Genomic DNA, 16,240 nt, shown 5'->3' with positions numbered 1-16,240 from the left:
GGCTGGATCCATCACATTATACACTGCTCGTTTCCATGGTTACGACCACCCTGCAATCCCTCAGTGGTGGTCGTGCTTGTACACTATAGGATAAAGCACCAGCCTCTCTGGTGGCCAGGACCATGGGAGCTCACATAGGCTACCTCTGTTTTCTATAAGTGTTCAAGTACGACCACCACTGCTGGATTGCAGGGTGGTTGTAACCATGGAAATGACCAGTAAATAAAGTTATAAAAAAAGAATCCAGCCAGCAAAGGAAGCAATATGTGTAATAACAATACTTTAGTAAGTGGCTTGTATTAACTTCCTCTACATAATAAATGCTATTTGCTGAAGTGAGACAACCCCTTTAAAGGCTATGTACAGCTTTGGAGGCAATTTTTGTTCATGTCTGCATTCTACAAATTTTTGGCAAAAAATCTTATTTTCAATTGGCCTTTATTAAAAATATTGAGCCATTCTGTCACAACGGATTAACTGTTTTTCTAGCTGTGTCACAGGTACTTTCACTTTTACTATTTGCCGGTCATCTAATAACCCTTTTCTTTAACCTGCTCAGGACCGCCGTACGCAGGATTGCGTCCTGGCGGCGGCCCTGCTCTTCTGGGTGGACGCATATACGCGTCCTCCCACGATAGCCGAGATTTCCTGTAAACGCGCACACAGGCGCGCGCGTTCACAGGAACGGAAGGTAAGCGAGTGGATCTTCAGCCTGCCAGCGGCGATCGGTCGCTGGCAGGCTGGAGATGCGATTTTTTTTAACCCCTAACAGGTATATTAGACGCTGTTTTGATAACAGCGTCTAATATACCTGCTACCTGGTCCTCTGGTGGACCCTTTTGCTTGGATCGACACAGGTAGCTCAGTAAAATAGAACCAAACACCACTACACTACACCCCCCCCTTGTCACTTATTAACCCCTTATGAACCACTGATCACCCCATATAGACTCCCTGATCACCCCCCTGTCATTGATCACCCCCCTGTAAGGCTCCATTCAGACGTCCGTATGATTTTTACGGATCCACGGATACATGGATCGGATTCGCAAAACACATACGGACGTCTGAATGGAGCCTTACAGGGGGGTGATCAATGACAGGGGGTGATCACCTCATATACACTCCCTGATCACCCCCTGTCATTGATCACCCCCCTGTAAGGCTCCATTCAGACGTCCGTATGATTTTTACGGATCCACGGATACATGGATCGGATCCGCAAAACGCATATGGACGTCTGAATAGAGACTTACAGGGGGGTGATCACCCATATAGACTCCCTGAGCACCCCCCTGTCATTGATCACCCCCCTGTAAGGCTCCATTCAGACGTCCGTATGATTTTTACGGATCCACGGATACATGGATCGGATCCGCAAAACGCATATGGACGTCTGAATGGAGCCTTACAGGGGGGTGATCAATGACAGGGGGGTGATCACCTCATATACACTCCCTGATCACCCCCTGTCATTGATTACCCCCCTGTAAGGCTCCATTCAGTAAGGATACATGGATCGGATCTGCAAAACACATACGGACGTCTGAATGGAGCCTGACAGGGGGTGAGCACCTCATATACACTCCCTGATCACCCCCTGTCATTGATCACCCCCCTGTAAGGCTCCATTCAGACGTCCGTATGATTTTTACGGATCCATGGATACATGGATCGGATCCGCAAAACACATACGGACGTCTGAATGGAGCCTTACAGGGGGGTGATCAATGACAGGGGGGTGATCACCTCATATACACTCCCTGATCACCCCCCTGTCATTGATCACCCCCCTGTAAGGCTCCATTCAGACGTCCGTATGTGTTTTGCGGATCCGATCCATGTATCCGTGGATCCGTAAAAATCATACGGACGTCTGAATGGAGCCTTACATGGGGGTGATCAATGACAGGGGGCTGATCAATGACAGGGGGGTGATCAGGGAGTCTATATGGGTGATCACCTCCCTGTAAGGCTCCATTCAATAATAATTCTATGAACTCGCCATGCCCCTCATTGAATACCTTGGGGTGTCTTCTTTCCAAAATGGGGTCACATGTGGGGTATTTATACTGCCCTGGCATTTTAGGGGCCCGAAAGCGTGAGAAGAAGTCTGGGATCCAAATGTCTAAAAATGCCCTCCTAAAAGGAATTTGGGCACCTTTGCGCATCTAGGCTGCAAAAAAGTTTTACACATATGGTATCGCCGTACTCAGGAGAAGTTGGGGAATGTGTTTTGGGGTGTCATTTTACATATACCCATGCTGGGTGAGATAAATATCTTGGTCAAATGCCAACTTTGTATAAAAAAATGGGAAATGTTGTCTTTTGCCAAGATATTTCTCTCACCCAGCATGGGTATATGTAACATGACACCGTATCACCAACTTCTCCCGAGTACGGCGATACCAGATGTGTGACACTTTTTTGCAGCCTAGGTGGGCAAAGGGGCACACATTCCAAAGAGCACCTTTCGGATTTCACCGGTCATTTTTTACAGATTTTGATTGCAAACTACTTCTCACGCATATGGGCCCCTAAAATGCCAGGGCAGTATAACTACCCCACAAGTGACCCCATTTTGGAAAGAAGACACCCCAAGGTATTCCGTGAGGGGCATGGCGAGTTCCTAGAACTTGCCATGCCCCTCACGGAATACCCTGGGGTGTCTTCTTTCCAAAATGGGGTCACTTGTGGGGTAGTTATACTGCCCTGGCATTTTAGGGGCCCATATGCGTGAGAAGTAGTTTGCAATCAAAATCTGTAAAAAATGACCGGTGAAATCCGAAAGGTGCTCTTTGGAATGTGTGCCCCTTTGCCCACCTAGGCTGCAAAAAAGTGTCACACATCTGGTATCGCCGTACTCGGGAGAAGTTGGTGATACGGTGTCATGTTACATATACCCATGCTGGGTGAGAGAAATATCTTGGCAAAAGACAACATTTCCCATTTTTTTATACAAAGTTGGCATTTGACCAAGATATTTATCTCACCCAGCATGGGTATATGTAAAATGACACCCCAAAACACATTCCCCAACTTCTCCTGAGTACGGCGATACCAGATGTGTGACACTTTTTTGCAGCCTAGGTGGGCAAAGGGGCACACATTCCAAAGAGCACCTTTCGGATTTCACCGGTCATTTTTTACAGATTTTTATTGCAAACTACCCAAGTTAGTATAGTTAGTATAACTACCCAACAAGTGACCCCATTTTGGAAAGAAGACACCTCAGGGTATTCCGTGAGGGGCATGGCGAGTTCCTAGAATTTTAAATTTTTTGTCACAAGTTAGTGGAATATGAGACTTTGTAAGAAAAAAAAAAAGAAAAATCATAATTTTCCACTAACTTGTGACAAAATTCACATTTTTGTACCATAGTTTGTAAACGCTATAACTTTTACCCAAACCATTTTTTTTTTACCCAAACATTTTTTTTTATCAAAGACATGTAGAACAATAAATTTAGCGAAAAATGTATATATGGATGTGTTTTATTTTTGCTAAATTTTACAACTGAAAGTGAAAAATGTCATTTTTTTGCAAAAAAATCGTTAAATTTCGATTAATAACAAAAAAAGTAAAAATGTCAGCAGCAATGAAATACCACCAAATGAAAGCTCTATTAGTGAGAAGAAAAGGAGGTAAAATTCATTTGGGTCGTAAGTTGCATGACCGAGCAATAAACGGTGAAAGTAGTGTAGTGCAGAAGTGTAACAAGTGGCCTGGTCATTAAGGGGGTTTCAGCTAGGGGGGTTGAAGTGGTTAATTTAGTAAAAGGTCATGAGCACTACTTTAAGCCACATACTTAGCAGTAAGATAATAATTGAGCTATAATAAGTGTTTATAAGGTCAGAGAGCAGCGATAAGGAGCTTGCCAGCTCCCCAGATGACGGAAAAGACAGTAAATGGTACAGCATCTCATCTTTCTACACAAAAAAGGATTGCATATTTTTAATAAAGACCAATTAATAAAATGATTTTAGCTCAAAACAAGTACAATGCAATGATAAAAAAATTATAATATTGTGCCCAGAGGTGTATGTGGCGTTTTTTAAATCTGAACTGCAGGTCAATTCACACTTGGATGAGATTTACTAAAATCCCATCCACTTTGCTGGTACTGCAATAAGATATGGATTTTCCGCCTAAAATTTCTGCAGCTGAAAATCCAAAAATGTGCCGCCATGTGTCAGCATACCTTTAGGCTACATGCACACGAACGTTAGGGCTCTGTGCCGATGCTGCGGACTCCAAATTGGGGTCTGCTATGCACGGTCACAGACCGTGGGGCAGCCGCATGTGGATCGCGGACCCATTCACCCGAATGGAGTCCGCGATCCGCATCAGACGGACCGCACCACAAAAAAGTAGTGCATGCGTTACTTTTTTGCGGTGCGATGGCACGGCCACAAACACCACTCCGTAGTGCTTCTGTGGGGTTCCAATCCGTGCCTCTGTTCCGCATCTCCATGATTGCGGACCCATTCAAGTGAATGGGTCCGCGGTCAGTGATGCAGAATTCACACGGCCGGTGCCTGTGTATTGCGGACCCACTGTATGCGGGCTGCAATACGGCCACGGGGGGCACACGGTGGTTTGCATGTAGCCTTAATCTATTGCATGTGAATATTTGCTATGGGGTCTATAGCTTTTTTTTTTATACATCTTCAAATGGCTTTTTTCTTTTGCAAACCCATTTCAATCCATACAGACACATCTCTATTATTTTACTAATTTATATAGCGCTACTATATTCTGCAGCACTTTATAGACATTAGCATCATGCTGTCCCCAGTGGGGCTCACAATTCCCTATCAGTATGTCTTTGGAGTGTGAGAGGAAACCGAAGTACCCGGGGGAAACTCATGCAAACACGAGAAGAACATACAAACTACATGCAGATGTTGGTCCTTGGTCAGATTCCAACCTAGAACCTCAGGGCTGCAAGGCACCAGTGCTAACCACTGACCCACTGTGCTGCTCTATGACATGTCAAAAGGTGTGTACGATACAATTATGCTCTAAAGCTTTTTCTTTTTTTTTCTTTTAAACAGCATCACAATTTCAAAGCATTAAAATACTGTATACCTGAAGTCCAAAGGCTAAAAATGGAGTCGTCTTTGCTGCAAAATCGCTGCTGCAGTTAATTAGGATTATCCAACTCTTAAGTACATGGTTAAAGCTACTATTGCTTTATGGGCCACTTTGTGTACTGAGAGCTTTTCAATTAGCCATACCAGATTAACTCATCGTCTGAAGGAGCCAAGTTTTATGCTTTTGTCCTTCCTCAGTCTTCAAGAGGACCTGTCACCACTAAATGCAGTGCAATCTGCAGGCAGCATGTTATAGATCAGGAGGAGCTGAGCAGATTGATATATAGTTTTATGGGAAAAGGTTCACTAAGGCTAGTTTCACACTAGTGGCAAGGAACTCTGGCAGCCTGTTCCGGTGGGTGAACAGCCTGTCGGATCCGTGCTGCCGATAGTGCACGCGTGCCCCCGGACTACTGCTCCGGTCCCACTGACTATAATACAGCCTGCAGGTGTTCCTTGCCGCTAGTGTGAAAGTACCCTACAAAGTGTCAGTTATACGTTTATATTTCTGCTATTTGTGATTTCACTGTTCGTGTAGAAGGTATTATCAGTGATTGATAGCACTCTCTGTGTAAGTGTGTATACAAAGATAGCTGTGAGTCACTGTAAGGGTCTATTCACACGTCCGTTATAACACTCCGTTTCCGTTCCAATTTAAATCGGAACGTTTTTTCGGATCCATTAATTTCAATTGCCTCTGCAAAAATGCAGACACCAATCATAGTGCTGTCCGAATCACGGAATCCATTCCGTTTTCCTATTTTCGAGTATGCGAATCCTAAAAAAAAAATTAAGCTTGTCCTACTTTCTGTCCGTCTTTCGACTTTCAAGTCAATGGATCCGCAAAAAACGGAATAACGGAAACAAAGGAACGTTTATCTGGAAAGGTAAAAATACTGACGTGTGAATGGACCCTTAGCTGTACATGGAGGAGGTGTTATCAGTGATTTATAGCATTGTCTGTGTAAGTGTGTATACAGAGATAGCTGTCAGTCACTGATAGCTGTACACAGGGAGATGTTATCAGTGATTGATAGTATTCTCTGTGTATACAGAGATAGCAGTCAGTCACTGATAACGCCTCCCCTGTGAACAAGGAAATCTGAAAAAGCAGAGATATAAATGTATAAATTACAAGTTATACTGAATATTTTCCCAGAAAACTATATATCAATCTGCTCAGCTCCTCCTGCTCTATTACCTGATGCCTGCTGATTGCACTGCATTTCATGGTGACAGGTTCTTTTAATTTATATTTGCTAACAACTAACAACTCAGTATTTCTATTTCCATAGTAATAATTTCCAACTACGTGATATCTCAAGATACAATGGCTTTGGGATACAATATTCTCAAAATGCAATGGTCTTTTCTGGGCCATCGTAAGTTGAAACTAGACTCAACATACAATGCCTCAGACTCAGATCCAAGCAATCCACATGGCCATTTCAGTATTAGTTGTCTAGTAGCTCCTCTGCGGTACTAAATGTTCTGCACTGCCCCCTGTCTGTGCCAGGATGAGCTGCGGCATGTTACTTTTCTCGTACATGTATATCCTATGCAAGACCCTAAAGAAGCTCCTGCCCTCACCTCAGAAAGTCATTTACAACTTCCAGCATCTATTCCTGTTTGTTTTATGTAAGGACATGCTTTATCTGTCTTGGGTTAGCAGCTTATAAATCTTAGGATGACATTTTGGGCTTTGCAACCAATTACTGGTTTTCCATAGAGTTATGGACTCAAGTTACAATGGTTTCAACTTACAATAGTCGTCCTGGAACCAATTAATATTGTAACTTGGGGGACCACTGTACTTTATGAACATTTAAAGTGTATCTGTTATTTTTATTTGTTTTGCTAGTTTATTAGAGCTAGGCATGTATACCTGAGTTAGTCTGTCAATGATTGTCAAAAGATCTGTAATTACCTTATAATAACAGCTTTCAAGAATGTCCCCTGTCCCTTTACACTGGTCCCTTAAAAGACCATTGCTATTTAGTATAAACAGAAGACAGAGGGGCGGTCCTTCACACTGCATGCCTGCATTAGGCTTCAGAGTGAGGAGGCGTGTCTCTCAGCAATCCAATCTGATTGGCTGGCAGGAAACTTCTGGCTACAGCATGTGTGTATGTGAAGTGAGGGAAAGCAGTTTTGGCCTCAGAGAACTGGCAGAGGAGCTATCTTGAGAAGATCCTCATATTGTAGAGGTTAAAAAAGCTGTAACTAAGGAAAAAATTCAAGGAAAACAGTGGTATGTGAAAAAACTATAGCTTAATTTATGCATAATGCTGGAGCAGCAGTAACATATGCTAAAAATGTTTTAATGAAAACATGACAGTTATACTTTAAAGACACCTTGCCTCTATTTGTAGTTTTTAATGTAGTTTTTACATCTGATTTTAGTTTAAAGGGGTTGTCTCATATAAAACCCCTTTCTATATTCCTGTTAGGATATATAGAGCTTGGAGCCCCACGGGCACTCTTTGAGCTGCTCCCATTCTGAATTACAAGGATGGACAATCATCTATTTGGCTGTAGCTTTGCCCTGCAAAATCAGGTGTTTGCCAGGCCTGTATCCTGAAATAGGTTTTCTCTGGTGAGACAACCACTTTAATCAAATGTAATAAATCCCCTTAGCTCTGGTCTCTGTTTAATCAGTATAACCGTAGCCTACTTAAAAAGAACAATATGAAAGCAAAAGTGAGATTTCAAAGCCTGCCTCCCTGCCAGGAAAGCTGGCTATACACATGAAATAGCTGTCGAGGGAGACCCACCATATCCGTGGTTGACCAAACCCACGCAAATCTGTGAGTTTGGCTAGTACACATCTATTGTGTATGGCCAGGCTAAGACCTCAAAGTGAACTGTGCTTCACTATAAAATTCATATGTACTCTGTCTTACAAAAGACCTTTGACTATGAAACCATGGCTATCTTTCCATGTGCCTCTGCTTATCTGGAAAGGTGGCTGCCAAGGCATCGAGTATCTCTATAATGAGTGCCAATCCTTCCCTGTGCTGTGGTCTCTGTCTCATTATAGCAATATTTCCAGTGAAGAATACCTTGGAGAGACAGTTCTAGAAGAGAGAACATTCTCCTGGGACAAGGAATTTATTTTTGTTTTGCTTTAAGGGAGTTGGACATTTCATAAGAACATTTCCTAAACTGATTGCTGTGCCACAAATAACTGTAAAGCGGCTGATACTTTACCCCTTCAGGTTGGAAGGCCCCAGCTGCCCATCTGTGTGTCTAGAGACAGATGGGCAACTTGAAGGGGCAAAGTATGAGCAGCTTTGCAATTTACTGTGCCCCGGCAAGCAGTTTATGGGCATTTAGAAAATATTTCAAAAACAGCCAACCACTTTAAATATAGGAGACTACGGCCACATTTTTCTTCTCCACATCACCCATTTACCTCAGCTAATGAATCACATATAATTGATAAAAATCATGAACTGTTAATAAATTTTTGAAGAAACATTAATTGGTTATATTATTTTCTAATTCTAGGTTTGTCGAGGTTTTATATTTCCTGAGCTTAATGTAATGTAATCAACCGATAACAATCAATTAGCAGAAAAGTGATAGAGCAAACCAGAAAGAAAAAGTTCCAGCGACGCAGAGTAAGGCTACATTCACACGTCAGTATTTTCCTATATCCCGATTTTCGGTACGTTTTTTGCGGATCCGTTGTTCCTGAAAATGTTTCCGTATGTCATCCGTTTTTTGTGGATCCGCAAAAAACGGAAACATGTATAAATTTCAATAATCAAATAAAGTTGTTTGGAATTCATTGAAAAAAAATTGAAAAAAATAAATAAAAATAAAAATTTGTTATGTGTTTCCAGGAACGGAATCCGCAAAAAACGGATGACATACGGAATGACATCCGAATGTCTTCCGTTTTTTGCGGTTCCATTGACTTTGCATTGTACCAGGATCCGATTTTTGCGGAACATAATAGGACATGTTTTATATTTAAACGGACATGCGGAACGGAACAACGGAAACTGCTGTCCGATTTTTTCCAGGACCCATTGAAAATGAATGGGTCCAGATCTGGTCCTGATCTGTTCCGCAAAAAACGGAACAGATCAGGAAAGAAAAAACGGATGTGTGAATGGACCCTAAGGCCTCTTTCACACGAACAATACGGATTGTGTCAGGGTGCGCTCAGTGAAACTCGCACCATTACGCAAGCAAGTTCAGTCAGTTTTGTCTGCATTTGTGTTCAGTGTTTCAGTTTTTTCCGTGGGGGTGCAATCAGTTTTGATGTGTTTTTCACACGTGTGAAAAAAAATTGAAGACTTACTCCTAGAAACCAACAGTGAAAAACGCATTGCATCCGGATTACAACGCAACGCAGAACTGATGCATGTAAAAATAAAAAACGCTGATGTACACAGACCCATTGAAATGGATGCGTCAGGACTCAGTGTGGGTGCAATGCGTTCACTTCACACATTGTACCTTCACGGAAAACTTGCTCGTGTGAAAGAGGCCTAAGGGAATGGACCACATGATTTGGTCGTGTGGCAGATGCAACGTGGCTGTGCTACGTTAAAATACCGCGCAGCCGTACAAGCCACAGTGGGCTTTAAATTTAATCATGGCCTCAATGTTAAAGGGGTTAGCCACTCTGTTAGCACTTATTAAAACTAAAAACAAAGTAGGGAGATATTACACCTACTAGTATATCTTCTTAAGCAGATCTGCCTGGTTTTCCTGCTATTGGCAGCCACGCCCCCTCCTGTCCTGCTCTCACCACGCCCCCTCCTGTCCTGCTCTCACCACGCCCCCTCCTGTCCTGCTCTCACCACGCCCCCTCCTGTCCTGCTCTCACCACGCCCCCTCCTGTCCTGCTCTCACCACGCCCCCTCCTGTCCTGCTCTCACCACGCCCCTCCTGTCCTGCTCTCACCACGCCCCCTCCTGTCCTGCTCTCACCACGCCCTCTCCTGTCCTGCTCTCACCACGCCCCCTCCTGTCCTGCTCTCACCACGCCCCCTCCTGTCCTGCTCTCACCACGCCCCCTCCTGTCCTACTCTCACCACGCCCCCTCCTGTCCTGCTCTTACCACGCCCCTCCTGTCCTGCTCTCACCACGCCCCTCCTGTCCTGCTCTCACCACGCCCCCTCCTGTCCTGCTCTCACCACGCCCTCTCCTGTCCTGCTCTCACCACGCCCCCTCCTGTCCTGCTCTCACCACGCCCCCTCCTGTCCTGCTCTCACCACGCCCCCTCCTGTCCTGCTCTCACCACGCCCCCTCCTGTCCTGCTCTCACCACGCCCCCTCCTGTCCTGCTCTCACCACGCCCCCTCCTGTCCTGCTCTCACAGCAGCCTGTCTTGTCCATCCCTGCATGTACCATGGAGGAGCTGCCTTGTCCATGCCTGAAGGAGTGTGCTGCTGTTTGGGTCCTAAAGCACCCTGCTTGTATCAAAAGTGCTTTCCTTCTGTGACTGGCACTCCTGGCTGGCAGGGACTTAGCAGGGACACTTGTTAGGGAGACTGAGGGGAAGCTGTGATGGATGATCTGACTGCAGGCTCTGCCCCCTCTTTTTCCCCTGTACTGAGAGGATCCTGCCAACATGTGAGGATGTGGCAGAGCCAGGGAAGCGCTGTGGACCACAAAGTGTGAGCAATCCTAGTGTCTGTCCTGTTTATGGCCCCTCTGCTCTGTGTTCTTAATACAGACATGATATTACAGCCAGACCAACAGTTCAGGAGCTTTAACCCCTTGTGAGCTGTCAGTATGGCTGAGGTCAGTGATATCAGCAGCAGTCACTGGTCTCACCATCTATAATTGTGCACCCTCTCCTTCCTGCACTCTGTATATGGTGATACATGACCCCCACCACTGCATATTGAGATCCGTGACCCCCTGTACACTGTATACACGACTAAGGCTATGCTCACACTAGCGTTAGCAGGGTCTGGCAGGCCGTCCCCCTGCCTGATCCGTGCTAATGCTAGCCCACGAGTGCCGCCGGAAGTCCGAGAGGCGGCCGGGCAAAAAACACAGCATGCTGGGCATCAGTGAATGAGAATGGGGCGGAGCGGACTTCCGGCGGCACTCGTGGGCTAGCGTTAGCACGGCTCAGGCAGGGAAACGGCCTGCCAGACCCTGCTAACGCTAGTGTGAACATAGCCTTAGTCGTGTGATGATAGACAGGATGCTCAATGTGAGCAGATCATTTGTACAAATGTACTCATCAGAGCTCTTGTGCAACAAAGATGTCCCCCCACTCAACAGCCCCCCTCCTATGGCCGTCCATGCACCTAAACAGAAATCTATGACAGCTCAGAGCTGCCGTGGATTTCTGGCTTCATTTGATTCAGAAAACTGGCGAAACTTAACATAAATTTGTTGGGGGGGGCTGGTCACGCCCCCTCCTGAAAATGCGGATTCGCATCCGTTCCAGTCCCATTGAAAGTGAATGCGGGCCCAAATTACGGATGTGTGAATGGACCCTTATTGATATTATCTGAGGGGCTCTTGTCTCTATGGAAACACAGGTGGGCGGGGATGTCATGTGACCGCTCCTCTGAACATGCTTGCTGCAATGCATGCTGGGATTTTTACTTTCACTTTACAGCCCTCCAGGGAGGCATGTCATGGTGAACAGGTTAGAAAAATGATATACAGCCAGTACATATCACATGATAGAAATACTTCATGGTTTTGGCTATTGTTTTGGGCACTTTGGATTTTTTATACTTTAATCGTTCTGTATTGTTAATGGCCAAAAGGCATCCGTAATACAGCGCAACTATTAACAATGCAAACAGTGGGGTCCAACTCAGTTTAGTCTGGTATCTGAATGTGCGTTTTAGCGCCAGTTGTTCAGTCCCTTCACCCATTTTACTTTACCTGACTAACTACAATCTAAAAAGAAAAGCATTCAAATTCTCATAAAACTATAATTTGTATTTAATATTATTCATCTAAAATATACAAACAAAGGAATGGATCCAGTTACATATCTAGCCAGCAGACGTCTGAACAGCACAAATTCCTGAGAGATTTGCCTGGACATGCGCTGTGCCTTATTCCTTCTAAAGTTTATGAATGAATTTCCAGCAATCGGGTGTTACCTGTTGGGGTGTGTACCTTCACCGTCTGTCACTGGCAGCACTATACTTTGAAGATGGAATCTGCGGCACTCACCACAGTCAAAACATCCAATTTATTGCATAAAGGTCTCAGGATACAGAGTGAAGCCGGCGACAGCATATCGCTTGGATATGCCCCTATTGTCTACACCGAGAACGGAGTGGGGAAAGGTGGAGGAGAGCGCACTGCGCATGTGCAGCCGCCCTCCATTCATTTCCATGGGGCCACCGAAAATAGCCGAGCTCTGGCTTGGCTATTTCTGTCTGCCTCATAGAAATAAATGGGAGCGGTGGATGCGCAAGCGCAGTGCACTCCCATTCACTTGTATGGTGGGGGTGGCCACATCTCGGGAAACCCGGGGTCCTCCAGCCACTGCTCTCCCTGCTCCGTTCTCGGCGTAGGTGCGGGTCCCAGAGGTGGGACCCGCACCCATCAGACAATGGGCTCATATCCTAGCGATATGCCACCATTGTCTTTGATAGGCCAACCCCTTTAAATGAAAAATGCGCCAGAATTGTTCCTGCATGGAGAATGCAAGTAATTACTAAAACAGAAAATTCAGGAGAGGAGACAGGTTCCCTTTAACCACTTCCAGACCGGGCCATTTGGCCCCTTCCTGACCAGGCCTAATTTTTTCAAATCTGACATGTGTCACTTTATGTGGTAATAACTTTGGAATGCTTTTACTTATCCAAGCCGTTCAAAGAATGTTTTCTAGTGACACATTGTACATCATGAAAGTGGTAAATTTGAGTCAATATATTTCACCTTTATTTATAAAAAAATCCAAAAGTTACCGAAAATTTGAAAAAATTCACTGTTTTCTAAATTTGAATCTGTCTGCTTTTAAGACATATTGATACCTCATAGATAGTGATACCTCATAAAATACTCATTAATTAACATTCATCATATGTCTACTTTATGTTGGCATCATTTTAGTAATGTAATTTAATTTTTTTAGTATGTTAGAAGGTTTTAGAATTTTTGAACAAATTTGGAAATTTTAAAGAAAATTTCCAAAATCTATTTTTTAACCCCTTAAGGACTCAGCCCTATTTCACCTTAAGGACTTGGCCATTTTTTGCTAATCTGACCAGTGTCCCTTTAAGTGCTCATAACTTTAAAACGCTTTGACTTACCCAGGCCGTTCTGAGATTGTTTTTTCGTCACATATTGTACTTCATGACACTGCTAAAATTGGGTCAAAAAAGTTAATTTTTTTGCACCAAAAAATAAAATTTTTACAATTTTTTTTGAAAAATTAGCAAATTTCAAAGTTTCAGTTTCTCTACTTCTGTAATACATAGTAATACCCCCAAAAATTGTGATGGCTTTACATTCCCCATATGTCTACTTCATGTGTGTAGCATTTTGGGAATGATATTTTATTTTTTGGGGATGTTACAAGGCTTAGAAGTTTAGAAGCAAATTTTGAAATTTTTCAGAAATCTTCAAAATCCCACTTTTTATGGACCAGTTCAGGTTTGCAGTCATATTGTGAGGCTTAGATAATAGAAACCTCCCAAAAATGACCCCATTCTAGAAACTACACCCCTCAAGGTATTCAAAACTGTTTTTTCAAACTTTATTAACCCTTTAGGTCTTCCACAAGAGTTAATGGCAGATGGAGAAACAATTTAGAAATTTCTATTTTTGGGAAAATTTTCCAATATAATCAATTTTTTCCAGGAGTAAAACAAGGGTTAACTGCCAAACAAAACTCAAAATGGGTTGGCCTGATTCTGTAGTTTGCAGAAACACCCCATATGTGGTCGTAAACTACTGTTTGGCCAAACGGCAGGACATAGAAGGAGGGGAACACCATATGGGTTTTGGAAGGCAGATTTTGCAGGACTGGTTTTGTTTATACCATGTCCCATTTGAAGCCCCCTGTTGCACCCCTAGAATAGAAATTTCAAAAAAGTGACTCCATCTAAGAAAGTACACCCCTCAAGGTATTCAAAACTGGGTTTACAAACTTTGTTAACCCTTTAGGTGTTCCACAAGAGTTAATGGCAGATGGAGAAACAATTTAGAAATTTCTATTTTTTGGAAAATTTTCCAATATAATCAATTTTTTCCAGGAGTAAAACAAGGGTTAACTGCCAAACAAAACTCAAAATGGGTTGCCCTGATTCTGTAGTTTGCAGAAACACCCCATATGTGGTCGTAAACTACTGTTTGGCCAAACGGGAGGACATAGAAGGAGGGGAACGCCATATGGGTTTTGGAAGGCAGATTTTGCAGGACTGGTTTTGTTTATACCATGTCCCATTTGAAGCCCCCTGTTGCACCCCTAGAATAGAAATTTCAAAAAAGTGACTCCATCTAAGAAAGTACACCCCTCAAGGTATTCAAAACTGGGTTTACAAACTTTGTTAACCCTTTAGGTGTTCCACAAGAGTTAATGGCAGATGGAGAAACAATTTAGAAATTTCTATTTTTTGGAAAATTTTCCAATATAATCAATTTTTTCCAGGAGTAAAACCAGGGTTAACTGCCAAACAAAACTCAAAATGGGTTGCCCTGATTCTGTAGTTTGCAGAAACACCCCATATGTGGTCGTAAACTACTGTTTGGCCAAACGGGAGGACATAGAAGGAGGGGAACACCATATGGGTTTTGGAAGGCAGATTTTGCAGGACTGGTTTTGTTTATACCATGTCCCATTTGAAGCCCCCTGTTGCACCCCTAGAATAGAAATTTCAAAAAAGTGACTCCATCTAAGAAAGTACACCCCTCAAGGTATTCAAAACTGGGTTTACAAACTTTGTTAACCCTTTAGGTGTTCCACAAGAGTTAATGGCAGATGGAGAAACAATTTAGAAATTTCTATTTTTTGGAAAATTTTCCAATATAATCAATTTTTTCCAGGAGTAAAACAAGGGTTAACTGCCAAACAAAACTCAAAATGGGTTGCCCTGATTCTGTAGTTTGCAGAAACACCCCATATGTGGTCGTAAACTACTGTTTGGCCAAACGGCAGGACATAGAAGGAGGGGAACGTCATATGGTTTTTGGAAGGCAGATTTTGCTGGACTGGTTTATTTACACCATGTACCCTTTCAAGCCCCCTGATGCACCCCTAGAGTAGAAACTCCATAAAAGTGACCCCATCTAGGAAACTACAGGATAAGGTGGTTGTTGTTTTGGGACTATTTTAGGGGTAAATATGATTTTTGGTTGCTCTATATTACTCTTTTTTGAGGCAATGTAACAAAAAAATTTAATTCTAAAAAAATTTCTACATTCGCTATTTAGTTTTGTGGAACACCTAAAGGGTTAACATAGTTTGTAAAGTAACTTTTGAATACCTTGAGGGGTGTAGTTTCTTAGATGGGGTCACTTTTTTGGAGTTTCTAGTCTAGGCTACATCAGGGGGGGCTTCTAATGGGACATGGTGTCAAAAAAAAAACTGTCCATCAAAATCTGCCTTCCAGAAACCGTATGGAGTTCCCTTCGTTCTATGCCCTGCCGTGCGGCTATATAGCCATTTACGACCACATATGGGGTGTTTCTGCAAACTACAGAATCAGGGCCATAAATATTGAGTTTTGTTTGGCTGTTAACCCTTGCTTTATTACCGGCAAAAGGGATTCAAATTGAAATTTTGCCCAAAAATGGGTGTTTTGGCACCGTTTTTGTTTTATATTTTTAACACCGTTCATTCGAGGCGTTTGGTCAAATGTTATTTTTATAGCGACGACTTTTACGCACGCGACGATGCCCAATATGTATGGCTCTCAGACTTTGGAGACACTAAGCAGGCATCCTAAAAACTGCGGCCCTCCAGATGTTGTAAAACTACAATTCCCACCATGCCCTGCTGATGGCTGTAGGTTGTCTGGGCATGCTGGGAGTTATAGTTTTACAACATCTGGAGGGCCGCAGTTTGAGGATGCCTGCTCTAAAACTAATATTTTTTTGGGGAAAAAAAATTGTTTCTGTGTCTCCAAAGTCTAAGAGCCATAGTGTTTTATGTTCTCTAGTGGACTGTTGGGGATTATAAAAATTTAGTACTCCATGG

General features: G+C 43.3%; 1 protein-coding gene across 4 annotated transcripts in view; it reads right to left on the bottom strand.

Annotated features, from left to right (window-relative positions):
* MICU3 (mitochondrial calcium uptake family member 3) overlaps window positions 1-16,240 on the bottom strand; it is a 178,467-nt gene that overhangs the window by 70,476 nt on the left and 91,751 nt on the right. The window lies entirely within an intron of this gene.

This window comes from Bufo gargarizans, chromosome 1 (assembly GCF_014858855.1).
Source record: "Bufo gargarizans isolate SCDJY-AF-19 chromosome 1, ASM1485885v1, whole genome shotgun sequence".
Taxonomy (NCBI): Eukaryota; Metazoa; Chordata; class Amphibia; order Anura; family Bufonidae; genus Bufo; species Bufo gargarizans.
This window is presented reverse-complemented; position numbering and strand designations above follow the sequence as displayed.